Here is a 6,000-nt window from a genome sequence, read left to right on the forward strand (position 1 = left end):
ACCAATATTATTAGTAGTAGAGACGTATTATTATTACACAGAGATGTAGCTAAATTTACTGTACAACAGTAGCCTAATATATATTCTGTCAATTTCTTCCAAGTTAAACCAAGCTTTTATTTTGACGGGTTGCCTTTAAGTTGACCTTTGAGTGTCTGTGTTCATGAGATGAAATTCTCACGAAGTGACGGTTTATGCGTTTGTGTCCTCATATAGTGACACACGGCAGAGACTACAAAGACAGTGAGAGTCACACATGGGCGTGTCTATCCTGCCAGCCATTCACACAGAACATGCAGGAGTAAAAATGAAATAGTATTTTTCAGTTTAATATTCACAGTATATATTCGGCTACAATCTGGAGCCCTGCACTTAGATTAACACGGAAGCAACTGAACGCAGCTGCGGATACCGGATATACTAGGATGTTGGTACTAATGCTGGTATCGTCACATTTTAAAAATTTCACTACCGACATGGTACCGAAGTACCAGTACTTCCCTATATTTGGATGTTTACATGTACAATTGTTTATAAATAAAAATAATAACCTCACTGCCGCTACGTTAAACTTGATTTGCGTTGGAGGGAGTAGGACACCTGTCTATATTAGCTCACTCTGATTAGATAAAAAGTACATCTTGGCGAGCTACCTCCAATCAGGTGCAACACTTGCGACCGACGTGCTGGAGACCCCTGGTTTGCAGTATATAATATAATATAATGCAATGTTAAATATAATGATGCACTTAAAAGTTAATGGCCAAACGTATCATTAAAAAAGTTCACAATGCTGTTGCAGCTGAAAAATAATGTGGATTACATTGAACAAATATCTTTTAGTCAGGTTAAATACTGATAATTGATCACTCAAACCCCTTTATCTAAACATCTCTACTTAATTCCCACATCCATCATGTTTGTAATTTTTTATCACTTTTTATCCGCATTTGTAGTTCTATTCGAATCCTTGTCCAGCTCTCGTTGGGTTGTGGGTAATATCAGCCGTTAGAGTGCGTGTCGATCTGCACTACTAATTCGGACCGGAAATAGTAAACCATCCGGGTATCTTTGAAATACTTTTTTTTCAGCATACTACGGTTTGGGACACACTAGTTCTATTTTTTAATACTTTTTAGTATGGATAGTATGCGAATTGGGATGCAGCCTCACTCTCTGACAGCAAATGCAGTCGTTACACCAGTAACTGCGTAAACAAAGCAAACCCTGTAAACTGTTTTCTGAACCGTATTTACAGTAAATTTTTCAAACAGCCATTCAGATTTTTGTATTCACAATTGGTGTTCATAGCACTCGAATATATAAAATACATAGATCTAATAGGCTAATATTTTTATATTTGAATCTGGATGCCTACTATACAACATGCCCTAGATATTGAAAATGTTGAGATTCTTTATTACATTACATTAATAAAATCTAAAGTTGTAACTGTATTATTTAATGGACCTAAGCTAACATGAACTAAAAATGTATCTGTTGTATTTTTATGTATCTTTTTAATGTATCTTTGTTAATGTTTTTTAACTAACATTAACAAAGAATAACTAACATATTTAGCTTTAATTTGTTTTTGAAACATTTTGTTTACTTTATAATATTTTTGTCTATTGCTTAGTAGTATTTAAATGTTATATTCTTTTTGTTATAAACAAAAAAAGATTTTAAACCTGTTATAATATGACAACCCTTTTTTTGCAACTTATTTCAATATCATGATGTTACTGACACCGTGATAAAAGCTTTAGCAATTATCATAACATGAAAACTGATACCTTGACTTGCCTAATAATAAGCCCTAAGGTACAACAGGGCTAAAGGCACACCTTAAGAAAAATGTGCTTTTCATTACTCTAATTGGTGTATGGTTGCAGAAAAAATATATGTTTACACATTGATGGAGCAAAAGAAAATCTCCTTCAGTTTACATTGGTCAGCTCCTGCTAGGGCTGGTCGATTCCGAAATTTTTGGAATCGATTCCGATTCCAATTACTGTTTCCGGAATCGACGGAGTCGATTCCAAGAATCGATTCCCCACTGTTGTTTTCGATTCCTTTTCGATTCTTCTTTTTTTAACAAAATCGATGGTGATCCTAGTTCCGGAGTGACCGCAGGATACAAGGATGTAGAAAGTATCCTTCTCCGAAACTTTATTTGTAAAATGATGATACGTTTCCATAACTCTGATGAATTTTAAATGATGGATTCTCCTGAAATGGCCCATATAGCCCAGAAGTAAATGCGATTTAGCCTAATAAATCAAAAGGATAGCACATTATTCATGGATGTGCATTTATTGCATGTTTAAAACTACATGACATGTCTAAAATGCATGTGCACAGTTAAGTTAAATGACTACATTCAAATAAGTGCTTGCACAGAATGTACGAGGTAAAATAACCACAAAATAACTGCACTGAGTGTACGAGGCACAGAATGCACAGAATGTACGAGGTAAAATAACCACAAAATAACTGCGCTGAGTGTACGAGGCACAGAATGCACAGAATGTACGAGGTAAAATAACCACAAAATAACTGGGCTGAGTGCGCAGTTTATTTGTCAATCAGATGCGCGAGCAAGTTGCGTTCATTACTTTAGCAACATAGACTCGGTCATTAAGCTGTACTAGGCGCATTTTCTTTCTGTTATCAATGGATTAATGAAAATAAAAGAAAATAGAAAATTAAAATAAGACCCTCACATCTGCATCTGTAAGCTGCGCTCAAACCTACCGTTGTGGATAACAGAACCATTTTACAATTTAAAATTATGGAGTTTTTGTGTGCAAAATGTAGCAAACTTGTCCACGATGCAGCATCACAGAAGGAAACAATGACAATAAACACTGTTAAACTAAGTGAAGGAAAGGTATAGTAATAATCAGCGATATGCGTTCACATATGGCTCGATTTGAACGTTTCATACCATAAAAATAAGTAGTTAGAATTACGTTCTAGTGACGTCATCACACAATGACGCAAAAAAAAACGCTGAATTGCTTTATTTTTAACTCGTAATTTGAAACTAAGTGTTCAAAAGAACCTTTTGCAAAAAATAAATAGACTTCCAATCATTATTAGTAAGCGAGAGACAAGTGAATAAAGAGGAGTCGATTCCCCGAGATGGAATCGATTCCAAACGTTGGAATCGACTCTCGATTCCCAACGCCTTGGAATCGAGGAATCGATTCTTTTTGGAATCGATTCCCAGCCCTAGCTCCTGCATCAGCATCATACGCATGTGTCTTAGTGCTCACGTGAACAGCATTGGCTGCCACAGAACTCGGGAGCGCAACGAAAAGAGCATAGGAGACCGAGACAGGCTAGAAAGAAATTTGTTGAATAAAGGTGTTATTTCTGTTTGTTTTGCGCACAAAAAAGTATTCTTGTCGCTTCATAAAATTAAGGTTGAACCACTGCACTCATGACTAATTTAAGTCTAGTACAGTATTATATATAGTATCTAGTATATATTTCTTATATTTTTTCTTGAAAATGGCTAATGGTTTGGCTAGATAAGACCCTATGCCTCAGCTGGGATCGTGCAGAGCCTCTGAAGCCCTTCCTTCCACTTCACTATTTCACATTTTTATCTGTGGACTGTTTCTGTAAGGGAAACCACTGTAAAAATGTTATGTGAACTGTGTTTACCTCGTTTTATCTTGTCATATTCTTTCTTGTCCTTCTTTTTGTTCTTCTTATGTTTCTTGCTCTTGTTTTTCTTGCTTTTGCTTTTCTTTTTTTTTCTTCTACGAAGAGTTTCTTCTGAACTTGAACTTGAAGAGGAGTCATCACATGATTCTTCTGTGACTGATGACTCTACATCAGTTGATGTGTTCCCATCACTAGATAGGTCAACAGCGCCAGTTTCTTCATGTGCCACTGATGTACTAGGAATCAGATCATCTAAATGAAGACATAGCAATGCATCAAAATCAATACAAATGCAAGTAACAATTCAGATTTTCTTTTATTGCCATTGCATACAATGAAATATAGGTGTACTAGCCAAAAGTGTTCAAAAAAAATTTTAAGGATAAAAAATCTATACAATCTAATATATACAATGTTAATGTAGATTATACAAAGAATATATTGAGCTGTTACTTTGCTGTGCTGAAAGCTCCACTACTTGCTGCCGAAGCTCGCTGTTCAGGGCTTCCAACTCATTCACTTTATTTTGTAATACTTCCGCCTTGTTCTGCCACATCAGTATTTCTTGCTTAATTGGCTTCATTGTTTTCACTGGAGCTAAAACAACAACGAAAACACAGTGACAGTAATAACACATTTAAATAGTTATATGTAGTTATTATATACAGAAGTAACATTATATAAATATATTTGAATAGATAACAGATCTCCTTTACATTGAAGGGGAAAAAAAATAAACAAAAGAAACTAGTGTCTAGTTAGTGTAAGAAAACTGCTATTTGCTAAATGATTACTATTTGTCAAATGGCTTACCTTCACATTCATCTTCTACACTTTCTATGTTGCGTTTTTTGCGGGTGTTGTAATGTGACATCTAATAATCAAAACATGTATTAATTAATTAAATCAATCAATCAATCAATAAATAATGTCACATACAGTAGCATGCATCCAGTCAATGTAACACTCATTTAAGAGGTTGGCAAAATGCTCACGGTAAGACCTCAATGCTCAAGGTCTTTATGCCTTCATTTATGCCACATGTCTGACCAACGAGCAGTTAGCCAAGTCTTAAAAATAAGAGGCAATAATGGTCTTATTTAGTCTTTTTGGTCTTAGATTTTACCAAAGTTTTTAATGCAAGTGACTTAAAATAGTTACAAGAAGTTTTAAAAAAATAGATGACTAACTTTGAATACTATTCTTAGCAATTCAACAGGGCCCAGTCTTCCTGACTAATGACTAAGTGACAAAGTTACATTTTTCCACTTTGTCATTGTTATATTTCTAGTACACTTGTATACAAAAAAGGTATTTAATTATTGTAATTAATATGCTTGAATACATTGAAAACGAAAATACACAAATCTAGTTTGCTACAAGTGACAGTGTAGTCGAAATGGATCACACTATAAAACACAGAAACAAATAAAGCTGATCACTTTTCACTGCTTGAAACAGGACTTTGAATTGAGTCAAATTACATAGTAAGTCAAAAACTAAATACAATACCTTTTCCCACCGTTGTTAAGGCGCCTGGAAGTACGGGAGTTCAAAAATGGCTTTCCTGCCGTTAAGGACGATCCATTAGGAGGCAAAACATAAGCAGCTTTTAAGTTGTCTTCCTCAAGAGGGCACTTGGCTGCTCACACTAAAACGTATACTCTTTTATAAAACGCAGAATATATTATTTCAATTTATCTGACATAAAACAAAATTCTGCCCTGGTAATATTTAAAAAAAAATATATATATATATATATATATATTTTTTTTTTGAGTAATCGGAAATGACTGTGTGACGACAGTGCTGATATGTATCAGGTACCATGTGACAACGAGCCAAGACAGAAAAACTCCTAACTAATAACACAAATAAATGTTATTAAAATGTATTAGTTATTAAATATTATTAAAAAAAACACCATACATTTTATTTTATTTAAAATAATATTTGTTGCCAAAACAACTGGACCGTCAAGTCCCGCCCATTTCCGGATTTGTCTGTGTTCGCGGACGCGGATTTGAAACAGAAATTGCGCGCCATCAGAGCTCGGAATATTTTTGTAAAGCAATTCATGTAATGAAATGAAGGTCAGGTAGGAGGGAAGAAATCAAACTTAGAAAGTTAAATAAGTAAAAAGAATAGATAGAGATTTAATCAACTGTGTAGATGAGCACTTTATTAAGAGCACTCATTGAAAAAGTTTATGTTAGTGAAACAAACAAGTCACGTCTGAAATTAATAAAGTGGATGCAAAGAAAAAGATTACTCCATGGTAAAATAACATGCAGGCGATGCAAGAAACGCATGAAAATGGTG

General features: G+C 34.5%; 1 long non-coding RNA gene across 1 annotated transcript; it reads right to left on the bottom strand.

The window, feature by feature from the left end:
* Positions 1-3,747: 3,747 nt before the first annotated feature.
* Positions 3,748-5,246, bottom strand: LOC137074090 (uncharacterized). Its single transcript, XR_010904901.1, has 4 exons — positions 5,191-5,246; positions 4,492-4,552; positions 4,132-4,275; positions 3,748-3,930 (listed from the first exon to the last, which is right to left on the bottom strand). It is a non-coding gene; the product is annotated as an uncharacterized lncRNA (long non-coding RNA).
* Between the last annotated feature and the right edge of the window lie 754 nt (positions 5,247-6,000).

The sequence above is a fragment of the Pseudorasbora parva genome, chromosome 4, assembly GCF_024679245.1.
Source record: "Pseudorasbora parva isolate DD20220531a chromosome 4, ASM2467924v1, whole genome shotgun sequence".
Lineage (NCBI taxonomy): Eukaryota > Metazoa > Chordata > Actinopteri > Cypriniformes > Gobionidae > Pseudorasbora > Pseudorasbora parva.